Below are 16,813 nucleotides of genomic sequence, written 5' to 3'. Positions count from 1 at the left end.
TCTGCATTAATAATCAGGTTTTAATATAAGGATTACATTTGACTGACATACACTATCATTTTATTCATACTTAACATACTGCACAAAAGTGAAGATGTGAGAGATTCTTCAGAAGGATTGATTGCAGACCAAAATAATTCCTAGAAGAGAAACAAAGGAGAATATAATTTCCCTGACTTAGCTATTTTTTCTTTTAGTTGTAAAGAACTGTACATGTCTAGTGCTTATACAATTCTGAATTAAAAAGAACGCTTTTTAAACTACATATCTGGCATTATTTATTGGTAATCTCTCTAAATCAATGCTTGGTTCCAAAGATATGTAGATTCATTTTGTGAACATAATCAGTATATTTGATGCTCATTGCTTATCCTACTGAGTTGACCTAAGTGGAGGGTAAGAACATGGCCTTCATAAAAATCATAAATTACTGAGTCACAAAAAGGCATGTAGTAACAAAATTCATGGATTTCCGTCTTATTTGGGACTTATTTGGAAGGTACTCAGTTATTAACAGCCCCATCTAATGACAAAATCTATTTGCTTAGCTGTTTGATTTGAAATATTAAGATTTTTTCCCCCCTAAGATCAATTACCAGACAAAAGTTAATTCAGGATTCACTTTAGTCTTTTTTCATTTACTATTATTCTCATATTAATAACTAACATTAAGAAAGTACATCATTATCACAACATCAATATATTCACCCATAAATATATTCATTCTAGATACTGTTAATCATATATGCATGCAATTAATTAAATCACCTACAAAACAGTATGCTCACCAGAAAGCCATGCTGAATCAGCCCTCAGATTTTATTTTAATAATAACTACAACACTATATATAATTGAAATTCTCTCCAAGTGAACAAACAATCATTCATGCATTCTTATGGCAGCCATCAATTTAGACAAATTATAGTTATACATGGCCCAGAATGAAACGTTTATCACCATCTGTGGCCTAATGGAGAAAAAATGAAATGAACAAGCCATGTTTGAATATATGCTAAAATATTACACTCAAATCCCATCTGTGATCAAATTTTCTCTTCTAAAAGTTATTTCTCAACTTTTATATATTATGTATATTATGCGTGTAAAAAATGTAAGTTGTTCTTTATCAAGATTTTTTTCCTGGTCTTATAATTATATTTTCATAATTGTGGGTCTAATTTCATTCTATTGTGTAAAATAAACCCCACCTTTATTTTTCCAACCCAGATGATACCAGAGGTAGATAACATTAATGAAAGGTAGAGTGAGTAGCTGCTAAATATCTTCTATTAAAAATTGCCTTTATGGACTTGATGTAGTTAATAAACAATAAGAAACTGTATTTTGGAGAATATAATATGAATTGTCACTATATCACTATGGATATATTGATAATGTAAAATGTCTTTGGAAAAAAGCAAAGCAGCTGAAAATTCTACATCCTGAACAATGAATGTTAATTTTAAAAATCAGGTTTCCAAACTGATTAAAAACAAGCTGCATTAAAATTATTATGGTAAAGTTTTTGGCCTGTAGAGTAAAATGAGCTGCTCTACTGAGATGGTAAGTACCAACAGAATCACCTGATGGGGATTTTATAAGTCCTGATAGCCCCTGATAGCCCCTGTGGCCTCCTTGAATAGTGGGGGAAAAAATATTGAGAACCAATTGGTTGGAAGATTTAATTATGGCAACCATATTGTGTAAATTCATCAGGGGCTTTGGCTTTGTCAGATTTACATTTAAAAATTCTATATGTCTGTTTTGACCAACAAAGCTTTTGTCCATCCCAGGCTGCATATCATCCATATTCCTTCTCCTTTGCTGTAGGAATCTAAATGAAACACTTTGATCCATTAATGGAATGTAGCTGACCCAGTGCCCTCTCTGCCACAATGTTGATTCACAGCCAGAAGGAGCAACGGGTAGCAAGCCAGGCTGCAGATAGTGTCTAAACCCCAGGAACAGGTCAAACGTGATGCTTGCTTAATGGGCTCCTCTGTCTTGGGCTAAAAGATTGCCTGTCACAGTGGGTATGGGATTCTTGTTGCAGGAATTAGTTGCACACAGTTTCCTCAGGATTCCTCAGAAGGCTGTTGGTGACCTAGATGAGGTATTCTCTTGTAGCAAATGAAGAATCATATACTCTAATACTGGGTCACTTCCCAAGCTCAGCAACCTTGGCCAGAAGAGAAGGAGAAGGGGCTTCATGATTAGTGAGCATCAACCTCTGCTGGACATTTCCCCGACATGTATTATTGATGTCTCATGGCATCTCAGTGAGGCGAGTATAATTACTCACAACTATGGGCACTGGTTCAGTGATTAGGCTAGGTCTCAACTGGGTTGTTTTGGAAATTTTGCTTGCATCAATCAAGGTTCTTTCCAAAGCTTGCTACCAACAGGTAACAAGGTAAATACCTAATACAAGTGCATTTTTGTGGTCATAAAATTGTCATTTGGTACAAATGGCTGTTTTCAAAACGATGTTAGTGAATACTCATTTTATCTCTTGTATTTTCTAATATTTCATTTAAAAATTAATGTCTTGAATATTTTGAAAGACATACAAGCCCAGGTCCCGGAGTTTAGCTGGGGTTGAATTTTGTATTTAGAGAATGTATCAGCATTCCTCAAATTTGCCTAATGTAGACTCCCAAGCTTCAAAGAATCTGAGACATTAATTTCTAGCTAATTATGGGGGATTAACCACAAATGTTTATTCCCTCTTCCTTCCCTAAAAATGATGTTAAAGTGACATTAGAAGAATTAAAATGGTATCTGTCAATAAGGACAAGGGCTACAGTTTTATAAGTTGAGGGAACATCGGGCAGAAGAGCTAGAATTTGAGAATCAGAGCTGAAAATGAGACTGGGAAGCAAATAAATGAATGTCTATATATTAAACTTTTTCCATCCTGCTTTCACAATTTCAAAGACCAGGGCATAGTGTGTACTTAAAAAATAATAGGCTGTTCTGAAATTTCACTGAGATTCTGGAACATCCTGCATGCCATACTATTCACACTGCTTAATTTTGGTCTTGAGCCTGCCATGAGTCTCAGTGTGCCTGACTTGATCAGTGGATACTTCCATCCTGTATCCCTGTAGTCTGAAGACCCCATTTGCCTTTTAACAGCTACCTTCTTGGTGGGGCAAGAGCATGTACTGACTTGGTGCCAAGCTAGTCAAGAAACAGCAGGCTCATTTTTACTAAGCCAGTTTGTCCACATAAAAACATGCAGTTTTCTGAGTAATAATACTAGAATGTTACAACAAAGTGAACTGGGTCCTGATGGCATTTCTTCTCAACCACTGGTGGATCTTAGTATAACCTTTCACTACTGGCAACTTTAGGGGCTGCAGCATAGTTTTTACTTCATGACAGTTGCTAAATTCCGAAGATCAGAGATGTATTAATTTTCCTTGCTTTTGGAGCCACATAGATGACTCTGGAATTACAGCTCTCCCTCCCCTGCCGCCCCATGAAAATTGGACCAAACCTTCCAACAGCACCCAGTAATTGATAGCTTCTAGAGGAGACAGTATCACCCAAATCTTGTTCACCCTAGGCAGTAGGCTCGATGATTGCTTTGGATATGGCAAGCTAACATCTTCACCTTTTTGTGAATCTACTGTCTCTGCTCTGGAAGCACACAACTACCCTCTGGCAGCACACCATCATCTTCAGGGACACAAAATCCAACCCCAGACCCCTCAGAGCCACAGAGAAAACCACAAGGGTCCAGAACATCTTGTGGAAGATGGTAGGAGACTTTAAAAGAACTTTTTATTGAAAAGACTTTGTTATGAGTTGGTACAATAGTCTCTTTCATGGATACTGAGTATGGAGTTATGGTATGACTGTTATTCTCTATTCCCTAATTTAATTAAATAAATGTTAAGCAATTTTAAAAATGTCTAACGTATTGTCTTCAATACTGTAGTAGAAAATAAACATGAATAAGTAATGACTCTTCCCTGAAGAAACTTATTAGAGATGATTAGATAAGCATCCAAATATATATAATACAAAGTAGAGTCCAGTGCATACCATGAAATAGGTATAGATGTAATGGATGGAGATAATTGCATTTTATTGGAAGGATCTGGAAATCTTCACAGAGGAGGCCATGAAGAATGGACAGGATTTTAGCAAGTTGAAAGTTTAGGACACTATCAAAGAAGCAAATGGCATGGACAAAGGCATGAAGGTAGACACATACAAAGTATTGTCTTAGGAGTTACTAGCTACCATGAAAACTATATTAATTTTTTCAACTTCCAACAGCTGTCAAAATATTATTGGGGTTGCTTTGATTCCTCATTTGCATTTTAATTCAACCACCTCTGACCTTTCTGTCAGAGAAACATTTTATTTCTCCATTTAGTTCCAGCAAGGAAGGTAAAACTTGAAGACATTGCAATTTGGGAGTATAATGTAAATGTGAATTTTTTATTTGTACTTACTTTCTGTGAAAGAGTTTGGAATATACTAAGACATCTTTATTTCCCATAGTGACTTAAAAGATCTCTGTTTTAATGATATAAAGATCATAATAACTGCAATCTCTTTGATTATCTTTGCCCACTATATAACATGTAATGGTCCTTAATTGCACTCCTGGTCAAGCAAAAAAGTATTATACAAAGGAAGTGATAGAGATAGAGTGAACTGGTAAGTGTAGGAACTTTGTGAATAGCTCCACAGTGTGGAAGAATCCTTAATGAATCTTTGTTCACTGCTTTATCTGCCTTATTTTGAAAATGCCGTCTATGACTTACTTTTTTCTTTGACTGTGGGATAAAGTGATTACTCTTCTTCAAAATTACCAAGTAATTAATACCATGGAATTGTTTGCACATAACTCTGAATAACAATCCTGAATATATCATCTGAATTATTGTATAGATGGGTTTCAGAAAAGAAATTTAGTTAATGGAAAATTTGTATAAAAAATTAGGTCAATGTGCAGGCACATGGGAGCTGAGACAATGCTAGTTTTGAGACTGCCACATATGCTAATGTACTGTTCAGTTCTAGGGAATGGCATTCGTATCATAGTCTAATGGAGGAAATAAAATTTCTGTTGCTGGGTAGTGCACAACTTCCATGGCCATACAAGGCAGTCCTGTCCGTTCTTTGGGTTGTCTTTTGTTTTGCTTATTGTGGCTGAAGAGTCTCTTTGCCAAGTTTCCCTGTGTTTGTCTTCTGTCTTTCCTCTGGCTCTTACTTTTCCTGGAGCATGGCAGTGGGGTTCCTTGGCAGCTCTGTTATCTTGGGCTGTCTTCAACTGTGTCCCTGACTCCCTAGATTACACTGAACACTGGCATTCATATACCCACAGTCTTTGTTAAGAATTAGTAGGGAAAGTTTCCCTGTGTTGCCATTTTTTTATTCTTCTGGATGTCAAGGTCTTCCCCTGTCTATGTGTTTTTATTCAGGGAGAATCATATTTTGTCTTTTTGTCCTTGTATTAGGGTGACTATATAATATATTGTCCAATCAGAGACACTTTGAGATATATGGTCATCCTAATATAAAGGCACAAAAAGCAAACGTGATTGTCTAAAAAGGAGCTTTTGCTAATAACACTGGAATATCAAGTATAAACTGAGACTTTTCTGGGGACTTTGGGGCATCTAATCTCTGACCCTTTTTCTTACAACTGATATGCAGTAGATTTATACCATAAAGGGCAGATACTAGAGTTTTGGAATATTTTCATTCAGTAAGTAAATAGTCATTGTTCTGTTTTCCCCAAGTGTGCCCTCACCACTGTGGCTCTTCCTCTACAGATCTCCTTACTGTCTAGCATCTAATCTGGCAACCTATAGCATGGTTGGAGGATTCTAGGCCTCTGCACAGGGACTGAGGTTGGCATCTGATAAGGACCTGTGCTATACCAGTTACTAACTAATTTTGATATTACCCTAGCCATTTTCTATCTATCTACAAAGCCCCACTTTTCTCTGTAACTTTGTCATTCTATTAAGGTCTAGTCCCAGGACTGTGAAGACACTCAAGCTTTAGTTTGCTGTTTCATTCCTACATACATGTGTGCCATATCCAATTTTCTAGGTGTTGTTTGTATACATGTAATAAATACCAAGCTATTTTTTGATGCAAGGAGAAGGTATTTGATTTTGTTATCAACATCACAGAACTGCAGTATGATTAAATTTACTTTAAGCTAGCAGCCTTGAAAAAAGAGCTCTGTCTCTTGTCACAATCACAGCATTGTAGAAGATTGTTTCTGTCTGTGATTCTACTCCCCTGACTGGAATGTGGAGAAGATGACTAGTTATATAAATAAGATTAGAAAAACTAGAGGAGTGTTTCAAAGAGGCACTAAAACAGATAATGTTTAGATAACTAAAAAGAAGAAAGAAAACTATTGTGTCTTTTGCTTAAAAATCATATACCAAAATATTTTCAGTTATTGGGTCAAATTAAGATCTTCCCAGAAGCAAGAGAGGAAAAGAAAAAAAAAATGAGATGAAACAAAAAACTCCCGTTTTTAGGAGCATTAATTTAAAAAAAGTATGAAATACTCCCCTCCCATAGGGCAAGTGTGAATTGAAGGATGAGCTCTATATCAAAAGTTGATATTTTCATGGCTTTATATAAATGTGAGATCTGAAATTTTTAAAATGCTAAGAGGCAGTTGACAAAAACTTCTTTGGAAAGTTGGTATCTTTTTTGTAATGCACAGAAGTAACTAAGGGAAAGACAGAAAGTCTAGGGATGTGGTGAAACTGTGGAAAGAGCATTATAATCTAGAGTCAGGAGGGCCTGGGTTCAAATCCCAATTCTATCTTTTGGTAACTAATGTCTGTGTAGAATGACTTCCTCATCTTAGAACAATGTAAATATTCCTTTCCCTATGAAGTTGTCGTCAACATTAGCAATTTAATATAGGCAAAATACCTACTAGCAACCCTACTCCATAGTAAACACTTAATAAATCTGTACTTTAGAATCTAGAATATTTTGATGCAAGCTGCAGAAACTAAGAAGTAAGCTAAGGCAAAGAGAAAGGAAGGGTCAGTGTGACCTGAAAACTGGATGGGTCTGTATATGTTGAGGTCTGTGGAGTGTGTGGAGAGCTGAAAGAAGAGTACACAATATAGGAAGCAGAAAGAATAAAGCTGGGGCCTGCTGAAGAGATATCAGCAGCTGATTTCATTGACCAGGTTGAGATCAAAGAGCAACCTGGCTTCTACATGATGGCCTTGCTCCTCTGAGACTCAAAGTGAGACTTGTGGCAATGTCTGGACCTAGAGTGAAAAGAAAGGCATACTGTTAGAATGATTGTGCCCCGTGGGTCAGTTTATAGCCTTGTTGGGTTTATAGCCTTGAAGTTCATAGACTCTGGGGGGAGCTCTAAGTGTGCTTTAGGAGGCTTTTTGAACCTCCTGAAGTTGAGTGCAAAATTTGGTACATATTTGTATTTTCTGGGAGCAGAATCCATTGATTTTTTCAGATTCAACAAGAGTGTCTAATTCTTCTGGTTCTGGTAGTTAACTTTCCAGTACTCATTTCATGGCTTGCCCATCGTATGTCAGCAATATAGTTTTGAGAATTGATATCAGTTTTGGGGGAGCATACTTGATCTAAGGGTAACTCCATGCTCTTTTGCAAAAATTGCTTCAAATTCAGAAAGAATAGAAGAATAAACCTGACGTACCCATCACCCAGCTTTTCCCCCTCACCCTTGAGAGAGAAAAGCTGCCCTTCCTCCAAATGCGTGTGTCTGAGGAAGCATGTAGCCCAGCCTGGAAACCAACCTACAATATGAGGTGAGGAATCTGACACTATAGATGGAAAAGCAAAGAGAGGAAAATAACTAGAATCTTCATGACATTGTTGAGCCACTGGTTCAACAATGTTCTGAAGCCTGAACTATGTCTGGGCGTCCTCTCCTGCGAGCTAATAAATGTTCTTATTTAAATAAGCTTGAATAAGGTTTTATGTCACTTGCAACCAAACATATCCAAATAGCTCCACAAGTTTGGAAGCCAGTGGTTTACACTGCATTAAAAAAGAGACATCTTAGCGAATACTTAATGACCTAATTAGGGTTTAAAAAGTATTTCAGCATAACTAGATAATATGATGTATTTGTGTACTTTACCTCATCTATAGTGCTTAAGTAACTAGCTTTTCTCTTTGAGGTAGTTGTAGGAGTGCCCCAAACCCTTCCATAGTGGTAAGAGAATAAAAGAGCACTACAATATAAAAAGAAGGAGGGGTGGGAAAGCTAGAGTGTGTATGTGTGAGGTTTTTAGTTATGCAGTGTATACATTTTATGGAATCACAATAGTTCAGAAAAGCTGAAGCATACAAAAAATGTAATTGAGAAGGTCTGTAATGCAGCTGTCTCAAGACATCACTAGGGAGGGAGATGTCTGCTTTTAGGTCTTGATCTATGGTGCCACTGGCTAGCCTTTTGATCTAGAAGTGATCGTTCTGTTTTGGTGTTTGCATTGGTGACTATAGTGCTCCAGCTGCATTGGCAATGGTACGGTGTGTGGACAACAACCCAACTCATGCTCCACCCCTGCCTCTACAACCTGCAAAGACACAAATAAATCCAAGTCCAAACTTTAGTGGTGCACTATGTACCCTGGCTCTTACTGACATGCATTCTTTGTCCAGACTGCACAGCCCTAAATAGGCATATCATCTTGCTTTCTCTCCAGAGGACTCTCCTGAAACCCCACTCAGAACCCACAGGTACTTTCAAATGCTCTCTATACCACTTTAGGTTATGAACAACTTGGGAGGATGAGGAGGATAATCTGTAGCCCTCTCATGGCGAGATCTGCTGTGCTGCTATCTCTATAGACCCCGCTATGACTATGAGAAGGTGCTTCTTCCAACATTTCAGACAGAAAGATAGGAAAATGTCTACTCTTGGAACTCAAAGAGAAACCTGAGAGGAATTCTGTGAGTCTGTCCTTGCTACTATACTGTTTGCCTTTTTATCAGTCACTTGGGTTACTGCATAGAGAGCATAGTATTCTAGTCTGCAGAAGACACAATGCTGGGGGAAATAGCGGAACACAAAATAATAGCCGGAAACACTTATCTAGTGCTCACTATATCCACTCTTCTATGTGATTTACATAAATTAGTTCATTTGATTCTTATTTCACAGATGAGGAGTGGTGCATCGAGACATCAAGTCATTTGCCCAAGACCACATAGCAAGGAAATGATAGAGTTAAGTTTTGAGCCTGAGTAGACTGGATCTAAAGTACTTGCTCTTAATCATTATGTATTGAAGGCCTTTAGCATGATATAATATAATGGATTCTTTAGTTTGCTAAAACAAGGGATAGAAAATGACAGCGGGAAGGCTGTGACTATATAATGGTCTATATAAAAAAGAACAAGGCATTTTAGTTGGTCGTAATCTGGATTTGAACAGCAGATAAGTAAGCTGCTTCTAAAAAGGAAGCAGTCTTCTGACAAAAAAAAAACCTATGGTTCAGGAGACAGAAAATGAATATTTTTTCATATTCTAATTACTTTGACCCATAGGACTATGCTGGAATACTTTAAGTCTGGTGTCAGAGTTCATGACGAATTTTGTCAGGCTCAAGATGTCTAGGACATTTGCCAACATTTTCTTCAGTCCAGTGACCACTTCTCATGAGGGGAGACAAAAGCTTGGCAAAGAGGGCTTGTAATGCCAGCTTTCAGATATTCCAAGAATCATCACAAGGAAGAGGCATAGATTGTGAGATTACAGAGTTAATATCTTAAGACCAGAGAGAATCATCTAAATATTCAAAGTCTTCAAAATGTTCAAAGACAATAGTCAGGGCTACGTCATTAAGTAGTGAGCTCTCAGGCAATAGAAGTTTCAAGTATTTGAATCACTATTTGTTGAACACTCTTTTTGTTGGAAAATTATATCAATTAGAATACCATTCCAACAAGACCGTTTTAAGAACAAAGACAGGTTAGCCGCCCCCCCCCGCCCCCGCAAAATGTCTCTCACACAGTTGTTAACTAGAAAATACCAAATTAGCATAGGCTTTTCAAAACTCTTATTAGTACAAACTGATGGGCAATATTGCAAACAAAATATGAAAGAATAATATTTATGATGAAACATATAAACTGCTTAATATGTATTTTGAAAAAATGTTGGAAACTCAATTTCGAATGAATGTTTTCCTGCCACTTTAGCGTTTTTGAGTGCTGTCTTTGGGAAAATATTGTAATAAATAAAAGTGGGAAAGTTAAGTGGCTGAGCACCCTGTCAAGATGCCCTGTACAGCAAGTGCACCTGTGATAAGTGCAGAAGGGAGAAAAGGTTAATGTAATCAGAGAAATGCATTCTGGGTCACCCTAAAGAACATATCTTGTGAGTCATCTGTGTTCACGTTTCTTTGAACTTTGTATATCCTAACGGAGAGGAAGCAATTACATAGACATAATGTCTTACCCTTTTGGTACAATGCATTCCGCATTCCTCAATCCATTCATCATCATCAGTGGTATTTGTGTTCAATGCTGTCATGCAGAGCTAGATGCCAACAATTATTAAAAAGAAAGTCATAAGGTCATACATTTAGGAGACAAAGCAAAACCAATTATTACAATGTGTACTATGCAGACATGAATCCATTAAGGAGAAAAATCACTAAGCTCCTCAAAGATACTTTTGCATGAAGGATTATCTTCTCTTCAGAGACCTAAAGTAAATGAAGTGATTATCTGTCACTCATAGTTTATCCTCCCTGAAATGAAATCCACAATGGCCGTGGCATTGCTGCATAGCAACTTCCCTCTCTCTTTTTTCTCACCATTTTACCTGTATTCTCATTGGTTAATTTCTCTGGACGTTCCTTATTACCTGCTTTTATTCTTCAAAAGCAAACAATAAAAATATTCTCAGAGGCCAGGTGTGATTCATGCCTGTAATCCTAGCACTTTGGGAGGCCACGGTGAGAGGATGATTTGAGCCCAGGAGTTTGAGACCGGCCTGGGAAACATGGCCAAACCCTGTCTCTGCAAACAATACAAAAATTAGCTGGGTGTGGTGGCATGTGCCTGTGGTCCCAGCTACTCAGGAAGCTGAGGTGGGAGGATAACCCAGGTCTGGGAGGTGGAGGCTGCAGTGAGCTGAGATTGCACCACTGCACTCCAGTCTGGGTGACAGAGCAAGATCCTGTCTCAAAAAACAAAACAAACAAAAAAGAAGCTTTAAGATTTCATTACTAGAAATATTTGATGTAGCAAGTGTCCTGTCTGCCACAGTGTTAGTACTATTCTTCCCAGCTTCTTAGACAAAGAAAGGGGCTGTTTTAAATATGTATTTATTTTATCTTCTCTCTCTTCTCTTTTACATCTCCTCTCTCCCCCTTCCTCCTCCTCTTCTCCTCATGCCTCTCTCCTCTTCCTCCTTCTTTTCTCTTCTCCTTTTCTTCTTCTTCTCTTCCTACTTGCCCCTCCTCTTCTTTCTCCTTTTCCCTCCTCCTTCTCTTTCTCATCCACCTTCTCCTTCCTCTCCCAACTCCATGATTACCTTCAAAATGAAATTTTTGATCCGAATCAGTTTTGCGATGCCACTAATAAAATAGCATGTACACTAGTGCTTGCTATTTGCAGAGCAGTGTTCTAAGCGCATTACATATATTGACTCATTTAATCTTCTCAACAACCTAGGAGATACACAGTACTGATAAATCCTTTCATAGAAGAAAAACTGAAATATCAAGTAGTTACATAATTTGCCATTGGTCACATGGCTAATGAGGTCTGATATGATTTGGCTCCGTGTCCCTACCCAAATCTCACCTTGAATTGTAATAATCTCCATGTTTTAAGGGTGGGATCAGTTGGAGACAATTGAATCATGGGGGCAGTTTTCCCCAGGCTGTTCTCATGATACTGAGTGAGTTCTCATGAGATCTGATGGATTTAAAAGGGGCTTTCCCCTCCATTACACTCTCATTCTCTCTGCTGCTGCCTTGTGAAGAGGTGCCTTCTGCCATAATTGTAAGTTTCCTGAGTCCTCCCCAGCCATGCGGCACTGCGAGTTAATTCAACTTCTTTCCTTTATAAATTACCCAGTCTCAGGTATTTCTTCATAGCAGCATGAGAACGGACTAATACAAGGTCTGAACATAGCACTGTGATTGAAAGTCCATGCCTGAACCATTAATATGCACTACTCCTCTAACTCTAGGGTCTTCCAGAGCAGCAATTTCCTTAGAGACTAAGGAAGAAAGAAATTAACATATACTGGTTCCCTAATTTGCCCCAGGCCTTCCCAGGTGTTATATTGCTAGATCTCTGCAACAATACTACAAGTTAGGCACTATTATCTCTGCTTTACAAACACAGTTAAAAACATTGTCCAATGTTTTTAACTGTGAGCCACAAAAACAGATTTTCATGTAGCTGATTCTGTAAGTTACCCTCTTTAGAACATACTAGAGTATGGCCTGTAACTAGAGATGCAACAAGTAGCCTTTGCCTGAGGCCTCATCTTTGGCATTGTCTTCATGCTTATTCTGATATTTGTGTCTAAATAACTTCTTGGACACTCTAGAAAACTTGAACTAGCTAGTCGAGGCTGCATCTGTCTCCTTTAACCTGGTCTTAAGAATTTATTGACTGGCCAAGGTGGTTCATGCCGGTAATGCCAGCACTTTGGGAGGCCAAGGTGGGCGGATCATCTAATGTCAGGAGTTTGAGACCAGCCTGGCCAACATGGGGAAACCCCATCTCTATTAAAAATACAAAAATTAGCTGGGAATGGTGGTGCGCATCTATAATCTCAGTTACTCTGGAGGCTAAGGCAGAACTGCTTGAACCCAGGAGGCAGAGGTCACAGTGAGCAGAGATCGCACAAATGTGGGCAACATGGCAAGACTCCATCTCAAAAAAAAAAAAAAAAAAAAAAAGAGAGAGAGAAAAAAAAGATTTATTTATTTATTTATTTATTTATTTATTTATTTATGTGAGTCAGGATCTCATTCTATCATCTAGGCTGAAGTGGACTGGTATGATCATGGCTCACTGCAGCCTCGACCTCCTAAGATCAAGCTACCCTCCTACCTCAGCCTCCCATGTAGCTGGGGCTACAGGTGTGTACCACCATACCTGGATAATTTTTATATTTTTCGTAGATTTGGGCATCTCCCTATGTTGGCCGGGCTGGTCTTGAACTCCTGAGCTCTAGCAATTCTCACACTTTGGCCTCCCAAAGTGCTGAGATTATAGGTGTGAGCTACTGTGCTAAGCCAATAATTCAATTTTTTTTTTTTTAAATCTAGAAGTCTTAGAAGAGTCACAAGGCCTCATCTAGCCCTGACTCTGATATACACCACAAATTTTTGTCTTTCTTTGTTACCCTAATTCCTAAAATGAGATATTGAGAAGCAATAATTAAAGGAGAACCATATGTATCAAATTCTAAGAATTATTAGATTGAACCACAGAAGACTAATGCTTTTGTATATTAAATAAGTAAAACAGTATAATTTCATATGGGTTAACATCATTTAAGTTTTATACTCTTCATTTTTATTTCTACAACTTATGTAAAAATAATTATAGAGAATAAACTTTTTAAGGTAAACATAATCTTAATATCAAGGAAAAATTACCAGGATGTTTTACATAATTTTATTTCTTATATAAGTCATAAGTGTGAATCAAACAGCCCTGGCAGCTAGTGTCTGCCATGCTGCTACATCGTAAAGGAAACTTAAAAAATACAATGAGTTCCATGAAAATAAAATTATAATATATCTAAATCTATGGAATGCATGAAATCAGTGCTGAGAGGGAAATTTATAGTACTAAATGCTTACTTTAGAAAATAAAAAGTCTCAAATTAATAACTGAACTTTCTATCTAAAGAAACTGGAAAAACAATAGCGAGATACTCCCCAGACAAGCAGAAGATGGAAGTAATAAAACAGAATCAACAATCTTGTAAACAGAAAAACAGGCCGGGCACGGTGGCTCAAGCCTGTAATCCCAGCACTTTGGGAAGCCGAGACGGGCGGATCACGAGGTCAGGAGATCGAGACTATCCTGGCTAACATGGTGAAACCCCGTCTCTACTAAAAAATACAAAAAACTAGCCGGGTGAGGTGGCGGGCGCCTGTAGTCCCAGCTACTCGGGAGGCTGAGGCAGGAGAATGGCATGAACCCGAGAGGAGGAGCTTGCAGTGAGCTGAGATCCGGCCACTGCACTCCAGCATGGGTGACAGAGCAAGACTCTGTCTCAAAAAAAAAAAAAAAGAAAAAGAAAACAGAAAAACAATAGAGAAAATCAGTGAAGCAAAGAACTGGTTATTTGTAAAGGTCAACAAAATTAATATACCTCTAAACGACTAAAAACATTTAAAAAGAGAAAATTTAAATTACTCACATCAGGAATGAAACAGGGCATGTGATTATAGACCTTTCAGACATCATAAGAGTAGTAAGTAAATATTACAAACAATTCTACACGTAAACTTGACAGTTTGTTGAAATGAATAAATGCCTCAAAAAGCACAAACTACCACAACTCACTCAATATGAAATATATAATCTGAATAGCTCCATAACTATTAAAGAATTTGTACTTATAATTTAACCTTCTCCTTCCCCCCAAAAAAACCTCCAGGCACAGACAGCTGCACTGGTGAATTCTTCCAGGCTTTTAAAGGATAACTAATACTAATTCTATAAAACCTCTTCCAGAAAATAGAAGAGAGAACACTTTCCAATTCATTTTATGTGATCAGCACTAATTTGATGCCAAAATCTGGTAAAGACATTACAAGAAAGAAAGTAAACTATTGAGCAATATTCCACATGAACATATACACAATGCTCAATAAAATATTAGTAAATTGAATTCAGCCATATGTAAAATAGTGAGGTTAATTTCATGAGTGAGGTTAATTACTGAGTGAGGTTAATTACATGAGTGCCAAGTTGATTTAATGTTTGAAAATAAATCAATTTAATTCATTATGTTAGAGATTAAAAAGGAAAACCACATGATCATAACAATTGACACAGCAAAAGCATTTGAAAAATTTAATATTCACATTCATGAGTTTTATACTTTAAAAAATTAATTTTCAATATTTATGAGTTTTATAAAAACTCAGCAAACTCAGACTATAAGGGAATATACTTAGCCTGATAAAAGGCGACTATAAAAATGGCAAACCTAATTTAATATTTAATTGTGAAAGATGAAATGCTTTCCAGAAAAAAAAGTAAGAACATGTAATCTCAACTCTTGTATTCAACAATGTACTAAAAGTTCTAGTTATTGCAATAAGACAAGTAAAAGAAATTAGGCCAATTGAGCCAAGATAGCCAATTAGAAGCAGCTGTGGTCTGTGGCATTCACAGAGAGGAATGATGAAAGAGGAGAGTGAATTCAGCACCTTCAACTGAAATATCCAGGTTCTTGCATTGGGACTGCTCTACCAAAAAGCAGTCAGATTGCTTCTTTGGGTAAGTCACTGATTCTGTTCCTCCTGACTGGGTAAGACCTCCCAATGGGGGGTCTCCAGCAACCTCCTGATGCATGTGGGTTGGCAAGAGGTCAGAACCCACCCTGGGATGGAACTTCCGCAGGAAGGAGCTGGCTGCTATCTTTGCTGTTTTGCAGGCTTCACTGGTGAAAACTCCAGGTATGGGAAAAAAACAAGGCAACTGGGATCTGGACCAGACCTCCAGCAAACTTCAGCAGACCTATGGTAGAATGGCCTGACTGTTATTATAAAAGAAAAACAAACAAACAAAAAACAACATTAAAAAAAAAAAACAACCATAAAAACCTTATTCAAATGTGAGCAACCTCAAAGGTTGAAGGTAGATAAGCCTACAAAGATGAGAAATAATCAACACAAAAATGCTGAAAACTCAAAAAAGCAGTATGCTTCTTCTCAAAATGACTGCAACACCTCTCCAAGAAGGGCACAGAACTAGACTGAGGCTGAGATGGCTGAATTGACAGAAGTAGACTTCAGAAGGTAAGTAATAACAAACTGCTAAGCTAAAGGAGCATGTTGTAATGTAATGCAAACAAGCTAAGAATCATGATGAAACATTACAGAAGCTGATAGCCAGAATAACCAGTTTAGAGAGAAACATAACCAACCTGATAGAGCTGAAAAACACAACACGAGAAATTCATAATGCAATCACAAGCATCAATAGCAGAATAGACCAAGCAGAGAAAAGAATCTCAGAGATTGAAGGTTATCTTTCTGAAATATGATAGACAAGAATAGAGAAAAAAGAATTAAAAGGAATGAACAAAACCTCTGAGAAATATGAGATTACATAAGAGACTGAACCTATGGCTGATTGGGGTACCTGAAAGAGACAGGGAAAATGAAAACAAGTTGAAGAACATACTTCAGGATATCATCCAAGAGAATTTCCCCAATTTAGCAAGACAGGGCAACATTCAAATTCAGAAAATGCAGAGAACCTCAGTCAGATACTCCATGAGAAGATTAACCCCAAGATATACAACCATCAGACTCTCCAAGGTTGAAATGAAAGAAAAAATGTTAAGAACGGACAGAGAGAAAGGACTGTTCACCTACAAAGGGAAACTCTTCATACTAAAAGCAGAACTCTCAGTGGAAACCCTACAAGCCAAAAGGATTGGGGAGCAATATTCAACATTCTTAAAGAAAAGAATTTCCAACCCAAATTTTAATATCTAGCTGAACAACACTACATAAGCAAAGGAGAAATACGATTTTTTTTCAGATAAGCAAATGCTGAGGGACTTTGTCACCACTGGGCCTGCCTTGC

The 16,813-nt window shown here is 37.5% G+C and overlaps 1 protein-coding gene across 1 annotated transcript in view; it reads right to left on the bottom strand.

Moving 5' to 3' along the window:
- The window catches only part of CLDND1 (claudin domain containing 1), an 871,794-nt gene that overhangs the window by 368,497 nt on the left and 486,484 nt on the right, over window positions 1–16,813 (bottom strand). The window lies entirely within an intron of this gene.

Source organism: Macaca thibetana, chromosome 2 (genome assembly GCF_024542745.1).
Source record: "Macaca thibetana thibetana isolate TM-01 chromosome 2, ASM2454274v1, whole genome shotgun sequence".
Classification (NCBI taxonomy): domain Eukaryota; kingdom Metazoa; phylum Chordata; class Mammalia; order Primates; family Cercopithecidae; genus Macaca; species Macaca thibetana.
The sequence above is the reverse complement of the archived record's forward strand: the minus strand, read 5'-3'. Positions and strand labels throughout refer to the sequence as shown.